A 22,473-nucleotide genomic window follows, 5' to 3' on the forward strand; every position below is an offset into this window, starting at 1 on the left:
TTGATCAGGGGAATTACATGACAGGTACTTTACAAAATGAGTCTGGCAGGGGCATGCAGAATGAAATGAAGTGGAGGAGAGCCCAAGGCTGAAAGAGCTGATTGGAGAGCATATACAAGTCACCCAGGGAAGAGGAGGTGAAACTGCTGGCCATGGCGACAGAGAATAAAGGCTATGCCTTCCTTGAGCATGAGACTTCACCAAGGCATCCTAGAACCTCACCTCTCCAGAGCCCTACTCCACCAGGGAAAGATAGAAACAGGCTGGGAGTATGGATCAACCTGCCAACACATGTCCAACAGAGAAGCAGTTACAGAAAGCAGACCTTCCACCTTCTGTTCCTCAAAAAGAATTTTTTTCCATACTCCCAGAGGGGTAAATGATAGGGGAAGTAAACCAGAGGGCTCTGTACCCCCATCCCACCTGGAATCAAAGTGTTTGTCACCAGGAATCTTGTTTTAATACCATCAAGGGAAAAGAAGTGAATCTGAAAAACACCAGGGAAAGCCAGGCACATTTTTGTTCATCTGAGAGAGAAGAGGAAAAGAACAAGGCACTTGGAAGTTGTAATAGGTGTAGGGGTGAACTAGAAAGGGAGTGAAGGCAGGATCACTGAAAAAATGGGGAATCTATCTTTCAGTCGATTGATCGACTAAAGCCTGTTGGTTTTTTTTTTTTTTTTTTTTTTTGTATGCCAAGATTTTCTAAATATTAGAAGTTACAGCATGAAATAGATTGGCTTCCTTTCATTAGGAGGTCTAGGTCAAGGGTTGGGAGTTATGAATACAGAATTAGCCTGTATCAATTGTTGTTTTCGTCAGGCTGGCTCCACGGGCGGGTAACAGAGACGACCAGAGACACATGGCTGAGCTGAGAACGCAGTTTTATCTTTATTCACAAGTGGGCAAACATGTGCTCTCCTGTCTTTCTCCTTCCTTGGCAGCGAGAGACTCCTAAACTAATCACCACACAGATCTGTCCTGCATCCTTCTCCTCCAGTGGCAGGAACTCAGGAAGTACGTAGGATAGGGGGCGGGGAGAAGGGAGTAGACTGCGAAAAGGCAAAGACTAAACCACAATCTCTTGGAAGCATAGCAACAATCAATAACCTTGAGAGAACTACTGCAGTTTCCAGTGGAGGGAATGGGACACAGAACGCTGGTGGTGTGAAGTGAATTATACCCATATTATCTTACGATTTTGTAAATCAATATTAAAGCACTAATAAAAGCATATATAAACCTTTAAAAGAGAGAGAGAGAGAGAGACCAAAGAGGCTGAAGTGAAGGAAGTTGTGAAAAAAGAGCCCCCAAGACTTGGAGAGAAGGGTTAGGAGGAGTCAGGATTTTGGAACCAAGAAACTATTGAAAGACAGAACCAACTCCCAGCCCTTGATCTAGACCTCCAAATGAGAGGAAGCCAGATCTGCTTCACCACCTGTGAAGCGACTCCCCTGCAGGTGGGGAGCCGGGGGCTCGAACAGGGATCCTTAAGCCGGTCCTTGCGTTTGGCGCCATGTGCGCTTAATCCTCTGAGCTACCGCCCGACTCCCCGACACTAGATATTTTAATTGATTATTTTTTACATTTTATTTTGGATAGAGGCAAAGAGAAATTGAGAGGGAAGCGGAAGAAAATAGAGACATTTGCAGCATTGCTTCACCACTTGTGAACCTTTCCCTTTGCAGCTGGGGACCAGGGACTTGAACCTGGGTCCCTGTGTACTGTAATGTGTGCACTCAACCAGGTGCACCACCATCCAACCCCTAGACAATAGATCTTAATTATACCAGCCACTATAAAGAAATTATAATTATCTGATGTAATAAAGGTCTAATTATTACAAGAGCTTCACATTGTAAAATGTAAATGTACCAAATCAGCATCTTATACATCTTAAAATTACACAATGTTTATGTGAAATACATTTCAATAAAGAAAACCCCAGGATGACTTTCATATGTTATTGTCCTTAATCTCATACAACTTTGCTTTTTTTTATCCTGTATTCAGATTCTTACAGTTACTCCTATTTAATTTCATTTCCTTTTTTTAATATTTATTTATTCCTTTTTTACTGTTGTAGTCATTGTTGGATAGGACAGAGAGAAATGGAGAGAGGAGAGAAAGATGGACACCTGCTTCACCGCCTGTGAGGTGACTCCCCTGCAGGTGGGAAGCTGGGGGCTCGAACTGGGATCCTTAAGCCAGTCCTTGCACTTTGCACCACCTGTGCTTAACCCGCTGCGCTACTGCCCAACTCTCTAATTTCATTTTCTTTAAGAGAGACAGAAAGGAAAAGAACTACAATACTAAAGCTTCTTTTAATTCAGTAGGGGCTAGGCTCATACCTAGATAACAAAGCAGTCCACCATAGCTACTACTATTTAATTTCAGTATTGATTTTAATATATTGTTTCAACTTGTTTGTTTGTTTTTATTTTGCCACCATGATTGTTGCTGGGATTCAGTACCTGTACCAGGAGTAGTGGTCCTTGCTTCCTTTTCTTTTCTTTTCTTTTCTTTTTGTTAAACGTATAACAGAGAAAGGGAGAGAGGAGAGACAAAGAGAAGGGGAGACACTTGCTATACTTCACTATCACTCATGAAGCTTCCTCCCACAGGCAGGGACCAGGGACTTGAACCCCATCTTGAGTATGGTAATATGTGTGTTCTACTGGGTGTGCCACTGTCTAGCTCCTGTTTCAGAATCTTAAAGTCCTTAGAAACTCATTTGATTATTCTTGGTTATTTGCTCTAACTTTAGTATCAAAAGCAAAGAGTTAGGATTTTCATACAAATGATGAAAAGGTCCAGAGTCAAGTCTTTAAATTCAGAGATAATCTCTCTCCCCCCCAAACCCATCTCTTCTCCTTTTCCCTCTCCCTCCCTCTCTCCTCTCCTCACCCTGCCTCTCCCTACCCCCTTTCAGAACACTGCTCAGCTTGGACTTATGGTGGTACCAGGGACTCAAACCTGAGACCTCAGAGTCCCAGACATGAAAGTGTCCTATAGTATGCTATCTCCATGGTCTCAGTATAGTAAAAAACAAAAGCAAACAAAAAACCATCCTAAGTATATAAAAATCCATGGCATTCAGTACATTTATATTGTTGTGCAACTATCCACCATCCATCTCCAGGGCTCTTTTTACCTGGTAAGACAAACTTTGCCAAATAAACAGTAAGTCTCCGTCCAGCTTCTTCTCAGCGCCTAGCAACCACTATTCTTTCTGTCTGTCTCTATGAATTTGACTATACTAGGCACCTTATGCAAGAGGAATCAGAATAGTACTTGTGCATTTGTAAAGGGTTTATTTCACTTAGCATAATGTCCTTAAGGTACATATATGTTGCAGCATTTGTCAGAATTGTCTTCCTTTTAGAAGCTGAGTAATACCTCACCATGTGCATATACATATATATCTTGTCCACTCCTCTGCCAATAGCTATTATGAATAATGCTACTGTGAACATAGGGGTTGGTTATACATATGTTTGAGTCCCTGGTTTAATTTTTTCCCCCAACTGTTTTTTGTTTTTTTTGCCTCCAGGGTTATTTCTGGGGCTCAGTGCCTGCACTACAAATCCACTGTTCCTGGAGGCCATTTTTCCCATTTTGTTGTCCTTGTTTTTTCTTTTTTGTTGTTGTTGAATAGGACAGAGAGAAGTCGAGAGAAGAGGGGAAGACATAGAGAAGAAGAGAAAGATAGACAACTGCAGACCTGATTCACTGCTTGTGAAGCGACTGCCCTGCACATGGGGAGCCCAGGGCTCAAACCAGGATCCCTATGCTGGTCCTTGTGCTTTTCATCATGTACGCTTAACTCGCTGCACTACTGCCCAGCCCCCCTCAATTTTTTTCTTAACTTCTTTTAGACCATTTAATTTTTTCTTTTGACTAATGCAGTATACATGGAATTTGTGGACCACATTACTTGCAAGCATACTTTTCTTAGTAGTAGATGTTTGAGAGTCCAATCCTTTATTCATTGTACTACCTGTATAGTACCTGTTCTCTGAAACTAGAACTTTCAGAGTAATTTAATTTCTCTAATTTTTAAAATTACAATACTTGGGAAAACTTGGCTGTAGAAATACTAACTAGGAAGTGATGAAGAGGCTTCTGAGTAAACAGTTGAAAATAAGTGGAGGGGAGTGAGAGATTTGGACTATGAAGATGTGAATTACTCCAAGGAGATGAGCATAAGTTAGCTCTTCATGGGCTTAAGAGGAGAACCAAGTGGAAAGACTGGCACAAAGAGGAGGGGAATGCTAGCAAAGTAAACTGAAATCATAGCATTAGAATAAAACTTAGAAATGACCTAGCCCAGCTCTGTCACATAACTGATGAACCAACAGTTATCCAGATAAGTCTCAGTTAAGCTGGGGGAGCAGAGGCTAGAGACATAATCACTGGGGTAGCTATGAGTGCCCAAAGTCACACAAATTCTGAATGAATTGGGAGAGTAACTTTCAAGAAACAGGAGGTAGGCAAGAGTCAAATGCTACTAAGGAATCAAGGAAGGTGATATCATTAAGAAAGGATTTGAGGGAGTTGGGCACAGCTGGTTAAGCTCATGTGGCACAAAGTGCAAGGACCAGAGTAAGGATCCTGGTACGAGCCCCTGGCTCCCCACCTGTAGGGGAGTTGCAGGTCTGCAGGTTCTATCTTTCTTTCCCCCTCTGACTTCTCCTCTTCTCTCCATTTCTCTTTGTCCTATCCAACAATGACAACAACAACAATAACTACAAAGAGGGCAACAAAAGGGAATAAATAAATAAAATATTTTTTTTAATTCTCTAAAAAAAAAAAAGAAAGGATTTGAGTATGAAAGAGACAGGGAGTACTGAACTCAGTAGGTTTGGTAACATTGAGCAAGAGAAGTAGGATAATAGCACGAAGCAAAGCAAAAGTAAGAAATATTTAAAGGCATCATTTCTTTTTTTATCCTATTTTGTGCCACCAGGGTTATCACCGAGGCTCAGCACCTGCATGATGAATCCAGCACTCCCAGTGGCCAATACATATTTTACCTTTTGTTTTAATAAGATAGAAAATTTAGAATGGAAGGGGAGATAAAGAGGGAGAAAGAAAGAGTGACATCCTCTGACAGCAGGATACATCCTGCTGTACCTGAGGAAGATGGGTTGATACTGGGGCAGCATGGAATGTTCCTATTCATGACCACAGAATGCAAGCTCAGATCTACAGGGATGCAGAGGTCACATAGGCTCCTAAGCTGAATATGGGCCCCAGATCATATCAAATCGATGGGGTTTACAGTCAACAATATTAATACACCTTTTCCATTTTAGGGAGCTACTCTCTTCCCTGATCCAGCTTTCCGGTCCTTTTCCCAACCATGGCATCATCTCCCCAGACAGTAACTTGGATCTACTGGCATATCAGATTTCAGGTTCAGGGGCAAAAAGAAAAAGAAAAAAACAAAATAAAACAAAACAAACTAGTATAGCCACAGGCCCTTTGGAATATAACTAAAATATGCCTACTAGCTATCTACAGAATGGAGACCCGCCCCCCAACTCTTCATCTGCACTATTCCAGCCTTTAGGTCCATGATTGGTCAACAATTTGTTTGGCTTTGTATGTTAACTCTCTTTTCAGCCACCAGGTTCCAGATGCTAGCATGATGCCAAACAGACTTCCCTGGACAGACAACCCCACCAATGTGTCCTGGAGCTCTGCCTCCCTAGAGCCCTTCCCCACTGGGGAAAGAGAGAGGCAGGCTGGGAATATGGATCGACCTGTCAACAACCATGTTCAGCAGGGAAGCAATTACAGAAGCCACACCTTCCACCTTCTGCATCCCACAATGACCTTGGGTCCATACTCCCAGAGGAATAAAGAATAGGAAAGCTATCAGGGGAGGGGATGGGATACAGAGTTCTGGTGGTGGGAATTGTGCAAAGCTGTACCCCTCTTATCCTAGGGTTTTGTCAATGTTTCCTTTTTATAAATAAAAAATTAAAAAAAGAAAGAAAGAATGAAAGACACCTGTAGCACTGCTTCACCACTAGTGAAGCTTACCCCCATAGGTGGGGACTGGGGCTTTTACCTGTGTCCTTGTGCATTGTAACATGCACTCAACAGGGTGTGCCACAACCTGGCCCAAAGAAACATTCAAAATAATGAAAAAAATTATTTTAAAACCAAAAAGAAGGAACCAGTTGAGTAGGTTATGATGCTAAGAACCAATGAAGGGTATAGGAGCCCTCACACCATCCTTAGCAGGAGGACCACAACCACAAGACACAGGAAAGAAGCCAGAGCATGTGTGGCAGTGATAAGTTTTTGGAGAAAAGAAGACTCCAAAGAGTGAAAGGAAGAAGACACTGCATATGATGAAGAAGACAAGGCACAAGGAATGACACACCCCAGAGGACATTTGGGGAGAAGACCAAACTAATTCCAAGGTCAGAGGGAGTCTGAACCCTATCCCTGTCTTTCTCTAGGTCATTGATTTCTCTCAGCCAATCACTTGACATTTGGCTGCCACAGCTTTTCTGGCCAACATGGAATGACATATATGCACATACCTAGTACAAGCTGAGCTATAAGAACATTACTTATAATGAAATTCATCCCAGAGCTTGCTATGCTAAGAGTTCGGAAATGGTTACTCAGTGAGTCAACCCAAAAGCCCATGAGATATGAAGCCTGCCAATGGAAAGACTCCAGCTGGGACTGGAAATTGTATTTCTTCTTTGAAAAGGGAGGCCCAGGGAGCCTTCTTGCTCTTCTCCTGGGCACTGAAAAGTAGCACAGAAAAGCCTTAGAGAAAGAAGCAGCAGAAAAGAGGAGATTTTTCCAGGAGAAAAGATTCCCCTGGAGTCTCAAAGACTAGCCAGCCCCAGGTGAAGTTGGTTAGTATTTATTAGGGTGATACTGAGGTAATCATGCTCTCAAGTATATCTCTCAACCTTCTTCCAAGTTCAGAATCATCCAATTAGAGGACCAAACCCTCACCCTGACCACATGAAAAACAGTGGGGCCTTCCTCTGACTCCATAGCTCACAGGGAGTGAAGGATGCAAGCCAGAGAACCACAGATTATATATATATATATATGAAACATTGACAAAACCATAGGATAAGAGGGGTACAGCTTCGCACAGTTTCCACCACCAGAACTCCGTATCCCATCACCTCCCGATAGCTTTCCTATTCTTTTTTTTTTTAGTGTAAGCAGTAAACATTTAATAATGTCTTCATATATGTTTACAAAACAGTCCATTTGTTTCATTTCTTTTTTTTCTTCATTTGTTTCATTTCTGTCAACTGATGCTGAGATCTTTTTCTTTTTGTGTGTGTGTCTGTTTCTTTTTTTTTCTTTTTTTTTTAATTGGGGGATAAATGTTTTACATTCAACAGTAAATACAATAGTTTGTACATGCATAATATTCCCCAGTTTCCCATTTAACAATACAACCCCCACTATGTCATTTATCATCCTTCATAGACCTGTATTCTCCCCACCCACCCACCCCAGAGTCTTTTACTTTGGTGCAATACGCCAATTCCATTTCAGGTTCTACTTGTGTTTTCTTTTCTGATCTTGTTTTTCAACTTCTGCCTGAGAGTGAGATCATCCCATATTCATCCTTCTGTTTCTGACTTATTTCACTCAACATGATTTTTCCAAGGTCCATCCAAGATCGGCTGAAAATGGAGAAGTCACCATTTTTTACAGCTGAGTAGTATTCCATTGTGTATATATACCACAACTTGCTCAGCCACTCATCTGTTGTTGGACACCTGGCCTGCTTCCAGGTTATGGCTATTACAAATTGTGCTGCCAAGAACATATGTGTACACAGATCTTTTTGGATGGATGTGTTGGGTTCCTTAGGATCGATCCCCAGGAGAGGAATTGCAGGATCATAGGGTAGGTCCATTTCTAGCCTTCTGAGAGTTCTCCAGACTGTTCTCCACAGAGGTTGGAACAATTGACATTCCCACCAGCAGTGTAGGAGGGTTCCTTTGAGCCCACACCCTCTCCAGCATTTGCTGCTGTTACCTTTTCTGATGTATGACATTCTCACAGGAGTGAAGTGGTATCTCATTGTTGTCTTTATTTGCATTTCTCTGACAATCAGAGACTTGGAGCATTTTTTTTCATGTGTTTCTCAGCCTTTTGGATCTCTTCTGCGGTGAATATTCTGTCCAAGTCCTCCCCCCATTTTTGGATGGGGTTATTTGTTGTCTTGTTGTTGAGTCTGGAAAGCTCTTTATATATGTTGGTTGTTAAACTCTTATCTGATGTATGGCATGTAAAGATCTTCTCCCATTCTGTGAGGGGTCTCTTGGTTTGGGTAGTGGTTTCTTTTGCTGTGAAGAAGCTTTTTAATTTGATGTAGTCCCATAGGTTTATACTTGCCTTAATCTTCTTTGTAATTGGATTCGTTTCATTGAAAATGTCTTTAAAATTTATGCGGAAAAGAGTTCTGCCAATATTTTCCTCTAAGTATTTGATAGTTTGTGGTCTAACATCCAAGTCCTTGATCCACTTGGAATTTACTTTTGTATTTGGTGAAATACAGTGATTCAGTTTCATTCTTCTGCATGTTTCAACCCATTGTTTCCAACACCATTTGTTGAAGAGACTCTGCTTTCCCCATGTAATAGTCTGGGCCCCTTTGTCAAAGATTAGATGCCCATAGGTGTGGGGCCTCATTTCTGGGCTCTCAATTCTATTCCACTGGTCAGTGTGTCTATTCATGTTCCAGTACCAAGCAGTTTTGATGACAATGGCCCTATAATATAGTTTGAGATCTGGGAGTGTGATGCCTCCAGTTCTGTTCTTTTTTCTCAAGATTGTTTTGGCAATTCTAGGTCTTTTCTGGTTCCAGATAAACATTTGTAGCATTTGTTCTATTCTCCTAAAAAATGTGCTTGGGATCTTGATGGGGATAGCATTAAATTTGTAGATGGCTCTGGGTAATATATTCATTTTGATTATGTTAATTCTTCCAACCCATGAACATGGAATATCTTTCCACTTCTTTGTGTCTTTTTCAATTTCTTTGAGTAGTGACTCATAATTTTCAGTATACAAGTCTTTCACTTCCTTGGTTAGATTTACTCCTAGATATTTTATTGTTTTTGTTGCTATAGTAAAAGGAATTGATTTCTGGATTTCAGTTTCTTCTAACTTAGTGTTTGTATAGAGGAATGCCACTGACTTTTGAATGTTAATTTTATAGCCTGACACATTACTGTATTGCCTGATGATATCCAAAAGCTTCTTGCTGGATTCCTTAGGATTTTCCATGTATACTATCATGTCATCTGCAAATAAGGAGAGTTTGACTTTTTCTCTTCCAAACTGTATCCCTTTAATTCCTTGCTCCTGCCTGATTGCTATGGCAAGAACTTCCAACACTATGTTGAATAGTAATGGTGATAGTGGGCAGCCCTGTCTAGTACCTGATCTGAGTGGAAATGCTTCCAGTTTTTCACCATTGAGTATGATGTTGGCTGTAGGTTTGCTATATATAGACTCCATTATCTTCAGGAGTTTTCCATCTATTCCCATTTTTTGTAGTGTTTTGATCATAAAGGGATGTTGTGCTTTGTCAAAGGCTTTCTCTGCATCTATTGATATGACCATGTGGTTTTTGGTCTTGCTTTTGTTGATGTGGTGGATCACATTGATTGATTTACGTATATTAAACCAACTTTGCATGCCTGGGATAAACCCCACTTGGTCATGATGAACAATCTTTTTGATACACTGTTGTACCTGGTTGGCTAGAATTTTGTTCAATATTTTCGCATCTATGTTCATCAGAGATATTGGTCTGTAGTTTTCTTTTTTGGTTGTGTCCCTGTCTGCTTTTGGTATCAGGGTGATGTTGGCTTCATAGAAGCTGGCAGGGAGAATTCCAGTGTCTTCAATCTTCTGGAAGACTTTTAAAAGTAGAGGTATTAGTTCTTCTTTGAAGGTTTTGTAGAATTCATTTGTAAAACCATCTGGTCCAGGACTTTTATTTTTGGGGAGATTTTTGATAACTGTTTCAATTTCATTAGCTGTGATGGGCCTGTTCATGTTATCCACTTCCTCTTTACTTAGTTTTGGAAGCTGGTAGGTATGTAGGACATCGTCCATTTCTTCCAGGTTCTCTAGCTTGGTGGCATATAGTTGTTCATAGAAGCCTCGCATGATATGTTGAATTTCTGTGGTGTCTGTTGTGATATCTCCTCTTTCATTTACTATCCGATTTATTTGGGTCTTCTCCCTTTTTTGTTTTGTGAGTCTGGCTAAAGGTTTGTCAATTTTGTTCACTCTTTCGAAGAACCAACATTTACTTTCATTGATTTTTTGTATGGTTTTCCTATTCTCAATGTTATTTATTTCTGCCCTAACTTTAGTGATTTCTGACCTTCTCGCTGCTTTAGGGTTCCTTTGTTGTTCTTCTTCTAGGTCTTTAAGATGTGCAATCAGGCTGTTTATTTGTGCTTTTTCTTGTTTCCTAATGTGTGCTTATATAGCTATGAACTTCCCTCTTAGGACTGCTTTAGCTGTGTCCCAAATATTTTGATAGCTTGTGTCTTCATTTTCATTGAACTCTCGAAACATTTTGATTTTTTCCTTGATTTCCTTTGACTCAGAAGTTGTTAAGAAGTGTACTGTTGAGCTTCCACATTTTGGGACTGTTACTAATCTTTTGTTGATTGTTAAGTGTTAGTTTAATTCCACTGTGGTCTGAGAAGATGCTTGGGATGATTTCAATGCTCTTGAATTGGCTGATGCTGTCTTTGTGGCCTAACATATGGTCTATCCTTGAGAATGACCCATGTGGATTTGAGTAAAATGTGTATTCCAGTTTCTTGGGATGAATGACTCTGAAAATGTCCAATAGTTCTAGTTTATCTATCTCTTCATTTAGCTCCCTTATGTCTTTATTGATTTTCTGCCTGGATGATCTGTCAAGTTGAGAGAGTGGGGTGTTGAAGTCCCATACTATGATTGTGTTAATATATTGCTGTAGTTCTTTCAGTAGAAGTTTGATGTATTTAGAAGGCTTCTCATTTGGTGCATAGATGTTAATAATTGTTAAGTCCTCTTGATTGACTGATCCTCTGAGCATTAACTAGTGTCCATTCCTATCTTTTTTAATCTTATCTATTTTAAAGTCTATCATGTCAGATATGAGAATAGCTGTTCCTGCCCTTTTTTGTGGACCATTGACTTTTATGATAGTTTTCCATCCTTTCACTTAAAGTCTGTATTTGTCTTGTTGAGTTAGGTGGGTTTCCTGTAGACAGTATATTGTTGGGTTGTGTTTTCTGATCCATCTTCCTACTCTGTGTCTTTTACTAGGTGAATTCAGGCCATTGACATTTATTGATATCAAAGATTGAAGATATTTTAACGCCATTCTTGTAAAGTTTTAGAGTGTTTTGATATATGTGCTATTTGTGGTGGTCAGATTGTTTATAGGAGACTTTTCAGAACTTCTTTCAGGGCAGTGTTGGTGATAGTTGATTACTTCAACTGTTGCTTGTCTGAGAAGGTTTTGATGCCTCCATCTAGTCTGAATGACAGTCTAGCAGGATACAGTATTCTTGGCTGAAAGCCTTTCTCATTGAGCACTTGACAGATATCTTGCCATTCTCTTCTGGCCTGTAGTGTTTGTATGGAGAAGTTTGCTGCTAATCTTATGGGTTTTCCTTTGTAGGTGACTCTTTGTTTTTCTCTTGCAGCCTTCAGGATCCTTTCTTTATCCTTATTCCTTTCCATTCTAAGTATGATATGTCTTGGTGTCTTTAGGTCTGGGTTAATTCTGTTTGGGACCCTCTGGGCTTCTTGAATCTTTTTTTTTTTTTTATTGTTGTAGTTACTATGGTGGTTGTTATTGCTGTCATTTTTTTTTTTTTTCCCTCCTCCAGGGTTATTGCTGGACTCGGTGCCTGCACCATGAATCCACTGCTCCTGGAGGCCATTTTTTTATCCCCCTTTTGTTGTCCTTGTTGTAGCTTCGTTGTGGTTATTATTATTGCCCTTGTTGACGCAATTCGTTGTTGGATAGGACAGAGAGAAATGGAGAGAGAAGGGGAAGACAGAGAAGGGGAGAGAAAGATAGACACCTGCAGACCTGCTTCACCGCCTCTGAAGCGACTCCCCTGCAGGTGGGGAGCCGGGGGCTCGAACTGGGATCCTTATGCCGGTCCCTGCGCTTTGCGCCACATGCGCTTAACCCACTGCGCCACTGTTGGTATATTCTACCACTGCCTTGTGTTTATGTATATATGAATGGATATTGTTGGTATGCATGAGACCCCTTCTGTTTCATTTGGTTTAAATCCCCCCTGCTTAACACTATTCTATTTACATAACCACTGTTAACAAGTTCCACCCTCCCTCCAGGGCACCGTGGTTCAGTGATAGGATTCTCGGCTGCTCTGCCCCTTCTTTGTCACACTCTGATTTTCACCAGTCACTTTTCTCTCCACCCTCTCTATGTCACATCCTGTTTCCACCCTACTTGGCAAGTATATATAAAGACAGCATTGTGAGTTTTAGAGTACTTTACCTTGAGTTTAGCTTAGCTCATCTTAGATTGTGCTGTGTCCTGCATGAATAAAGAGATACTGCCTACAACCCAGCCATGAGTTCCTGGTCGTCTGTTACCCACCCGTGAAGCCAGCCCGGCGAAAACGACACGCCACCGCCCGACCCCCGGCTTCTTGAATCTTTATGTCTTTGATGTTGTCTAGACTAGAGAAGTTTTCAGCTATTATGGCCTGGAAAATGCTTTCTTCCTCTCCTTCTCTTTCTTCCTCTGGTATGCCAATAATGCGTATATTGTTTCTTTTGAAGTCATCCCATAGGACTCTGTTGTTTTCAGCATCTCTTAATCTCTTTTTGAGATCTCTTCTTTTTTAGTTGTCTCTAATTCATCCTCAATCTTGCTAATTCTGTCTTCAGCCTCATAGATTCTATTCTCTCTGCCCTCTACTGTTTTCTGGAGTTCATCTATTATGTTGCCCTGCTCTGATACTGTTTTAGCTTGTTCAACTAGTTGCCTTTTTAGCTCAGCGATTTCAGCTTTCAGCTCTCTAATAACCATGAGATAATTAGTATTTTCTTCCATATTCTCATTTGTTGTTCCTGCATTTCTGATTACAATTTTTTTCAAATTCTTTACTCACTCCTGTTATTTCCTTAGCTAATATTTGGATGTTGAACTCGTTATTTTGTGCTTCACCCTCTGGAGGACTTTTAGCTGGACTCTTGTCCTGGTTCGATTCTCCAATATTTTTTCTTGTTGTTTTAACCATTTTACATATCATGTTATGAGTTCCCTTTATCAGTACTTTTCAAATTATTGATCACTATTGCCTGGATTGACTTGTGTCTAAGTAAATTAATTAAAGGGTTCACAGTGGTGGATGTTAACAGTTGTTTCAATCCCTGAGTTGGAGCTCAGTGGTTTAAAAGCCTCTTTTTTTTTCTTCCCTGTAGGCTATGGGAGCCTGAGGGCTTTTAAACTATCAGTAGGCTTCTTAGCTTAATCACTGACTCCTGACCAAGAGATAAAGCAGGGTGTGGCAGAGATAATCCAGTGGTTATGCAAAGAGACTTTCACAGCCCCTCAGCTATGCCACTGAGGTATAGGTTTTCTCCTGAGTTTCGTGGTTAGTTCTCTGTCCCCTGCTATCAGCACAGGGCCTCCTCCCTGCTGCTCCAGATTCTGAGGGTAGTAGCAATGGAGACTCAGAATTGCACTTGGTGAGTCTCTGGGGAGTCCTATCCTCCCTTAAGCTGTCCCCTTGTTGGTGGAGCAGACTGGAGGTGGTGTCTCAACTGATAAACTGCTGAACTGTTAGCTGTCACTTAATCTCTCCTTAGGCTCCTCTCTCCTCTCTGTCACCAGCCACACATGTTTGTACTCACCGGTGATTTAGTGGTTTCCTGTGGTCATTCTAGTCCTGTCTTGTTTTGGTCCCCGGTGATCTCCTTTGGTATTCCTAGTTGATCCGGGAGAGGAGAGGAGAGGAGAGAAAGCGATCTGTTGCTTGTAACTCTGCCTCCGGAAGTTGAATCCAGCTTTCCTATTCTTTATTTCTCTGGGAGTATGGACCCAAGGTCATTGTGGGATGCAGAAGGTGGAAGGTCTGACTTCTGTAATTGCTTCCCTGCTGAACATGGATGTTGATAGCTCAACCCGTACTCCCAGCCTGCCTTTCTCTTTCCCTAGTGGGCTGGGGTTCTGGGGAAGCAGAGCTCCAGGACACATTGGTGGGGTTGTCTGTCCAGGGAAGTCTGTTTGGCATCATGCTAGCATCTGGAACCTGGTGGCTGAAAAGATAGTTAACATACAAAGCCAAACAAATTGTTGAACAATCATGGACCTAAAGGCTGGAATAGTGCAGATGAAGAGTTGGAGGGGGGGGTCTCCATTTTGTAGATAGCTAGTGGGCATATTTTAGTTATATTCCAAAGGGCCTGTGGCTATACTAGTTTTTTTTTTATTTCCCTGAGCCTGAAATGATATGCAGGTGGATCCAAGTTATTACCTGCAGAGATGATGTGATCCCTGGAAAAGGACCAGAAAGCTGGATCAGGGAAGAGAGTAGCTCCCTAAAATGGGAAAGGTGTATAAATATTGTTGACTGCAAACTCCATCTATTTGATTTGGTCTGAGGAGCCTATGTGACCTGTAGATCTGAGTTCACATTCTGTGGTCATGAGTAGGAACATTCCAAGCTGCCCCAATATCAACCCATCTTCCTCAGATGTAGCATAAAGTATGTTGTCCATCCTCCCTTTGGAGGATGGGACATTCTCTACCGTTGTTGATCCAAGTTGAGGGCAAGGATCTATGGGGGGCCTACAAAGGGGTCTATTGTGTTGTTCCTCATAGAGATGACTGGTAACAAGGCAAGAGGGATTCATTTGAGGTCTAGGCCCATCATGTCTGTTCGGGAATCTCAGGACTCCCAGAATAGGGTCCCAGCTGATGGGGTGGCCTGATAGTGACTAAAGAGTTATCGTTAAAGTATGCCAGTCTCTTGCCCTTATTCAGCTTTTTTTCTTTTTTTTATATTTATTTATTTTCCCTTTGTTGCCCTTATTTTATTATTGTAGTTATTATTGTTGTTGTTGTCATTGTTGTTGGATAGGACAGAGAGAAATGGAGAGAGGAGGGGGAGACAGAGAGGGGGAGAAAAAGACAGATACTTGCAGACCTGCTTCACTGCCTGTGTAGCGACTCCCCTGCAGGTGGGGAGCCGGGGGCTCGAACCGAAACCCTTATGCCAGTCCTTGTGCTTTGCACCACGTGCGCTTAACCAGCTGTGCTACCGCCTGACTCTTGCCCTTATTCAGCTTTTGCAGTCCTTGCTCTGATAAGGATAGCTTGAGAGTGAGTGAGGGAACTGTAATAGGAAGTAGGTGAGGAGGGTATCTAAGTTTAATTAGATACTATTTCTTTAGGAACTTTATACTGACTCTGCAGACTACTGTGTACTTTTGCTTTCAGGTATATATTTTGCCTTAATTTTTGGACACATGTGAACACATGCCCTATCTTATGGGACCTGGTCTATATCTAGGTTTTGGGACTTTGTTAGGAAATGAACCACCTGGAATGGAATTAAGAGAATACTATGAAAGGAAAGGTCTCACCTGAGTAATAAGGGTGAAGGGTTGACATTCCATGCCTGACGTCTCTGAACACAATCTGAAGTGAAGCATGCTGAGGTGATACTCGTTGCATTGATTAGGTTGGGACTGGTGGATGCAATATCATTTAGTATGAATTGAGAGAAGCATGCCGGTAAGTGAGCCCCACCCTAGAGGTTCCAGGACTGGAGGAAATATAGGTTCTATAGAGGAAGTGGGAGATTCCTGCTATCTTAGGGTTTAAGAAGACAATAGATAGTTATTGCTATAATCACATTATTTGGCAATTGGGTTAACTTTGAAAAATCCCTTTGTTAGGATTTGTTGTATTGTATACAACATCACCATAATTTATGCCCTTTGACAAATCACAATGAAACATATGGCAGTGAAGAAACCCTAAAGTTCTGGCTGACTGCAGAAGAGTAAGAATAATATCTATACGCACATATATCAAATATGGTATATATTACAGTCCATGGTGTATATATGCATATATATGTACATAACATGTATATGTGTATATATATATTCCATAGAGAGTTATGTATAGTAGCTACTACTGATCATAGATTAGAGGGGAGAAAGGATCATATGTATATACAATACATGCTCTTATTCATAATATATATTATATATACATACAGAGCTTATATAGGGGCCCAGGCAGTGACACACCTGGTTAAGTGCAAATGTTACAGTGTGCAAGGACCCAGGTTCAAGCTCCTGGTGCCCACCTGCAGGGGAAAAGAAAGCTTCACAAGTGGTGAAGTAGGGCTGTAGGTGTCTCTCTGTCTCTTTCCCTCTCTATCTCCCCTCCTCTCTCAATTTCTCTATCTCTATCCAATAAATAAATAAATATATCTTTAAAAAGTAAGCATAATCAGATGGGTGCATATAGCCATATTTAGTATATAAAGTATGCACTGTGTGTACTGTATCTATAGCCATAGATGTAGTTTGGGTATAGCTCTCTCTATATAGTAGCTAATATTTATCGAACATTTCCTGTATGCCAAGTATTGTTCTGAGCTCTGACCACTTTACATGTTTATTCTTGCCCAAATTTTATAAGGTAAGTACTATTACTACTCCCATTTTATAGATTAAGTCTATCGAGGCACAGAGGAGTTGTCACTTGCTGTAGGACTGACCAAGACAGCTTGGTTCCAGAATCTGTGTGTTTACAAGGTCTCTGCAAAAACAAACACCAAGTTAGATGTAATGACATAAAAAAATATATATATATATGTATATATATATTTCCATAGAGCAGCACTGCTCAGCTCCAGCTTATAGTGGTATAGGGGATTGAATCTGGGACTTTGGAGCCTCAGACATGAAAGTCTTTTTGCATAACCATTACGCTCTCTCTCATGCCCAGCCAACATGAGAGACAGTCACATTTAAGCTGAGGTCTGAATGACAAGGGCCCACAGTTGTAAGATCCAAGTAGGGAGAGCAAACAGAAGCATGGGAGGGGATGAGGTCTGAGAAGGGGCAGGGGACTGGCCTGTCACTACGGGCTCTTTATACTAGTGAGCACTACGGGCTCTTTATACTAGTGTCACTACGGGCTTTATACTAGTGTCACTTTATACTAGTACACTTTATACTAGTGTCACTACGGGCTCTTTATACTACTGGGGCTACAGTAACTGAACCAGTTCTGAAGATGCCGAATTGTCCAGTATCTGGTCTTCACACATCCATTTTGTTCATAAATACATCATAAGTGATCTCCTTCCCTGGCCCCTACGTGTGGTCAAAGGTGCCCTCTTTAGTCTCTGAGCAACTTCCTTCTAGTTGCTCCCATCCAATGTGATCTAAGGAGATATACCCTGGAGGCACAATCAGGATCCTGCACAATTCTACAGCCCTTGGATTTTTTTTTTTTTTCCTTTCACAGGTAGCGGCAGGGGCAGAGGTGGACATTGCAGCACTGCTACCCCTTGGTGCTGTGCATGGTGCTCTCAGTGATGCCAGGATGCTTGTGCATGCTAATGGGGAGCTCTGCTGGGTGAGCTATCTCCCAGCCCACAATCAGGATTCTGAATTCATTAAGGCCCACTGTGCAATTTGGTCTTGGCCAAGTCACAGACTCTTTCTCCATTCATTAGTTTCCAGAGTGCTCTATAATTCAGCTCTAGTTCACTCCTGGAGCTGCACCATAAAGGTATTAAGCATCAGGGGACACTTTGATCTTGGGAGCAATCATTCTTCCCCCCTCCTGGCTTCTCCCCTTCCTTTCTCTCTCCACAAGGCCCAGGTAAGCTCTGTATGACTTTATCATCTGGCTTCAGTTACTAACAGCTCCAGGGACTGCTCTTTCATCTCCCAGAAGCCCTGCTGGTTTGACCCCATCAAGTTCTACTTACCCAAGTGTTATACAACCCTCCCCTTAATTACACACTCAATCAGTTCCTCCCAAGCTCAGCAATTTGTGGTCTCTGGGCATCCCTCAGCTGCTCTTCTGGAGGTAGTTCCCAGGCCAGGCCTTGGCAAGCCTCGGAAGCACTGACTGGGTTTCTAAGGCCACGGTGCCTAGAGTTGAAAGCCTTGCTGCTATTTCACACTCTATTTCCTTCCAAATTAATTCTCTGATGAATACTGTCCTTTGCAGTGATTCAGTGCAGGCCATTTCCTTCCATCTTTACCTCAGAGACTTTTAATCTCTCCAGAATTCAGTCTTTCCTCTGTGGAGACCCTGCCTCTGGCAAAAAGATGCCCCACTTCCCTATATCTAAACAGCCTCCCAGCATGGGCCCTGAGCTCAGTACATGCTTCCCTTACTAGTCTGTCTAGGTTATTCTCTTTTTTTTTTTTTTTCCCTCCCACTCCCCACTAGGATCACCTCTAGGGTTCTGTGCCAGCATGACTCTACCATGTCCAGTGGTCATTTTTTTTCCTTAAGTTTTTTTTTTAGTGTTTGTTTATTTAATGAGAGAGATACAGAGGGAAAAATATAGATAGGTATATAGATATAGACTGATCAGAGCACTGCTCAGCTCTGGCCTATGTTGATGCTGAGGATTGAACCTGGGACCTCAGAGCCTTTGGCATAAAAGTCTTTTTACATAATCATTATTCTATCTACCCAGTCCTCTTTCTTTTTGATAGAGGGTGACACATACACACACACACACACACACACACACACACACACACACACACACAAACTCTCTCTCTCTCTGGTAGGGGGAGATAGAAAGGAAAAATACCTGAAGTATTGCTCATGCAGCTTCCCCTCTGCAGGTGAGGACTAGGGGCTTGAACCCAGGTCCTCATGCATGGTAGCATATGTACTATACCACATGAGTCACCACCTGCCCCCATCCTTTTGATTTCAAAATGCATCTTTGCCTTCTCAAAAAACATCTTCACTACAAGGACCATATTTCTGGGCATACAGTGAACCACTGAATTCTAATTTATTCAAAGCCCCAAACACACAAAGATGTAGATTCATACTTTGTATTTGGACAACAACTTACATTCCAGACTCTTGCATATAGTATTTTGCTGTATACTCTTGGGCATCGTCCCTCTTACTTGAAAATAGCATCACACTCTTCAACACACAGATAAAGAGAGGCTCCACAGTGTCTGGTGAATTATCCAGGGTCACAGTGTCCAGGAAAGTGGTAAAGTTGGAATTCAATTCTCCAGTTTTTTACTTCAAACTAGGTGGTTTCTACACTATCCTACAAGTGGCTTAAGCACCCAGATAGTCAAACCTCCAGTCACCAAGACAGTCCCAATGGCAAGCATCAGAGACTGGGACTATCAGAAGGAGCCACTAGGAGGCTTCCCTCGAAGTGACATGAGCAATGCCTTGTGTTGAACGCTTTTCAAAGCAGAAAGAGCTTGATAATCAAGTCTATGTGCTTCCTAGACTAATTATGTGAGGGAGGCATTATGTCTGTCTCATTTTACAAATCTAAGTATGTAGGCCTGTAACAGGGAGTTAAAAAGCAGCACTTGCCTAGGACACACAGATCATTCAGAGGAAGGACTTGAACTCCCAGCTCATGAGTCTAGGACCAGTGCTCTCTCAAGTTCTAAGACATTGATTTGGCTCTCCTCTTCAGAAATGCTAACTATAGATCACACTACCTGCCAGCCACAGCCCAGATTCCTTCACTGAAGTCACATTTCAAAGAGTAAGTGGAGAGGAGTCCTAGGGAGACTAGCATTTTGTGTGTGATTAAACGTACCACCAAAGTTCTGTGTCCCCCACCTTCTCATCTCCTAAAGATAACTACCATAATTCTCACAAGTCTTAAAAAAAAATTTTTATATTTATTTTCCCTTTTGTTGCAATTCTTGTTTCTATTGTTGTTGTTGTTATTGATGTCATTGTTGTTGGATAGGACAGAGAGAAATGGAAAGAGGAGGGGAAGACAGAGAGGGGGAGAGAAAGATAGACACCTGCAGATCTGCTGAACGCTTGTGAAACGACTCCCCTGCAGGTGGGGAGCCAGGGGCTCAAACCAGGATCCTTGCGCCAGTCCTTAACCGCTGCACTTAACCGCTGCACTACCGCCCGACTCCCTATTCTCACAAGTCTTAGAAGCAGTTTGCTTGCTCCTTTTTCTCTTCCTCCCCCTTCTTGGCAAGTTCATGTGTTTCAGTTCTCCAGATTCCACATATGAGTGAAACCATCTGGTAGTTGTCTTTCATCTCTTTACTTATTTCACTAAGCATAGTCACTTCCAGTCCCACCCATTTTTGTCCCAAAGGATACAATATTATCTTTTTATCATTATTACAGAGTGGATTTCATGGAGTATATAGCTCATAACTTCTTCATCCAGTCATCTGTTGATGGGCATTTAGGCTGCTTCCACTCTTTGGCCATTATGAATAATGCAGCCATGAACATAGGGGTGCATATGTCCCTTCAAATTTGTGTTTGAACATGCTTTGGATAAATGCCTAAGAGTAGTATTGCTGAATCATAAGATAGTTCCATTAAAATTTTTTTAAAAAATATTTATTCATTTTCCCTTTTTGTTGCCCTTGTTTTATTGTTATTGATGTCGTCATTGTTGGATAGGACAGAAATGGAGAGTGAAGGGGAAGACAGAGAAGGGGAGAGAAAGACAGACACCTGCAGACCTGCTTCACTGCTTGTGAAGCGACTCCCCTGTAGGTGGGGAGCTGGGGGCTTGAAGCCGGATCCTTACAACGGTCCTTGTGCTTTGCGCCACCTGTGCTTAACCGCTGCACTACCACCTGACTCCTGGTAGTTCCATTTTTGCTTGCTTAAGAAATCCCCAAATATGACTAGCTTTTTTATTTTTTTAACTTTTTGGGGAATGTTTTCCAGTTCTGCCTACCGAGGAATAAGGCTCCAAGATTAGCAGGGAATACGCAGTGGGAATAGGAGGACAGTACTCTTGGCCACTAGAGGGCAGGGTCTGAACAGAACCACAACCATCTCCTCAGAGGCCTCCCTAGGAAGCTACAGAAGGGACTCATAGTACTCAAGCAGCCAAACAACACATCACCAACTGAAGCCTGACCCCAAAGCTACAGAAGGGTATCTCCCTGGTGCATAATACAGAATATTCATTCTTAACTCCTCCAACCCTCCTTTGTAGATAGGTGGGTGGAAAGGATTACAGCTGAGGAGAAGGGGTGCTGCTTGCAAAGATCTGAGTTTCTTGCAACCATCAAAGAGACCCACAGGTCGGATCCTGGTATTCTGAGAACTGGGGTGAGGTGGTAACACACCTCTACCCTCTCTCCAGATAAGCCATCCAGAGTTTTGATTTCCTTGCTATTTTTTAATGGCTAAAGGAGACATAGCAGTGACCAGCGCTGCATTGTGACATTTATTTTACCCTAGCACCTATCAGAGCCAAGAGCCTTTTATGGAAGCCTTGGTGAAGTATTACACCCAAGCAAAGGACTCTGTGGAAGGGGAGAAATGGGTAGGTGGAGGGGCACTGGGCTCACGATGAATGATGGTGGAAAAGGGCGTAGGCTCTGGGAGAGTGTCTTGCAGACACCTGTTATGGGGAGATGAAAGGTTTCACCTATATGTGAACAACTGTGCTGTAAACCATTAACTCCCCACTAAAGTGGGGGGGGGAAGTTATGACAATCTCAGGGCATCTGCCAGGTGACTCCCCAGTGAAGTTAACCTGTCCATGCCAACCTAGCCACATGTGGACAGAGAGGAAGGAGGAACGAGCACTCTATCTTGGGAGGCCCCCTACTCTTCAGCTGAGGGTGAGAGCCTGTCTGGGAATTCTTTTATTTTTTAAAATATTAATTTATTTATTTTCCCTTTTGTTGCCCTTATTGCTGTAGTTATTATTGTTATTGATGTTGTCATTGTTGAAATGGAGAGAGGAGGGGGAGAGAAATGGAGGAGGGAAGACAGAGAGGGGGAGAGAAAGACAGACCTGCTTCATCACCTGTGAAGCAACTCCCCTGTAGGTGGGGAGCCGGGGGCTCGAACCAAGATCCTTTTGCCGATCCTTGTGCTTTGTGCCACATGCACTTAACCCACTGTGCTACCACCCAACCCCCTGTGAAAAAGACCCTTACCTTTGCTTAGTTAATTCTCACAGCCCCAGTCAGGTACAGATAACTAACTGTAATATACAGTACAGTTTTCTCCATTTTGCCTGAGGGAAAGAAAAGGCTCAGCCATATTTGTCTATGGGTCACAGAAATATACTTACTGGAGCCAGAATCTGAACCTAGCAAAAGGCTAGGTGTTTTCCTACTCCATGCTCCCTCCTAGTGGTGAGAGGAAAGAGTGCACAGAAGGTCCTTGGTGCCACGCAGAGCCTGGAGGGAAGCT

Source organism: Erinaceus europaeus, chromosome 11, assembly GCF_950295315.1.
Source record: "Erinaceus europaeus chromosome 11, mEriEur2.1, whole genome shotgun sequence".
Lineage (NCBI taxonomy): Eukaryota > Metazoa > Chordata > Mammalia > Eulipotyphla > Erinaceidae > Erinaceus > Erinaceus europaeus.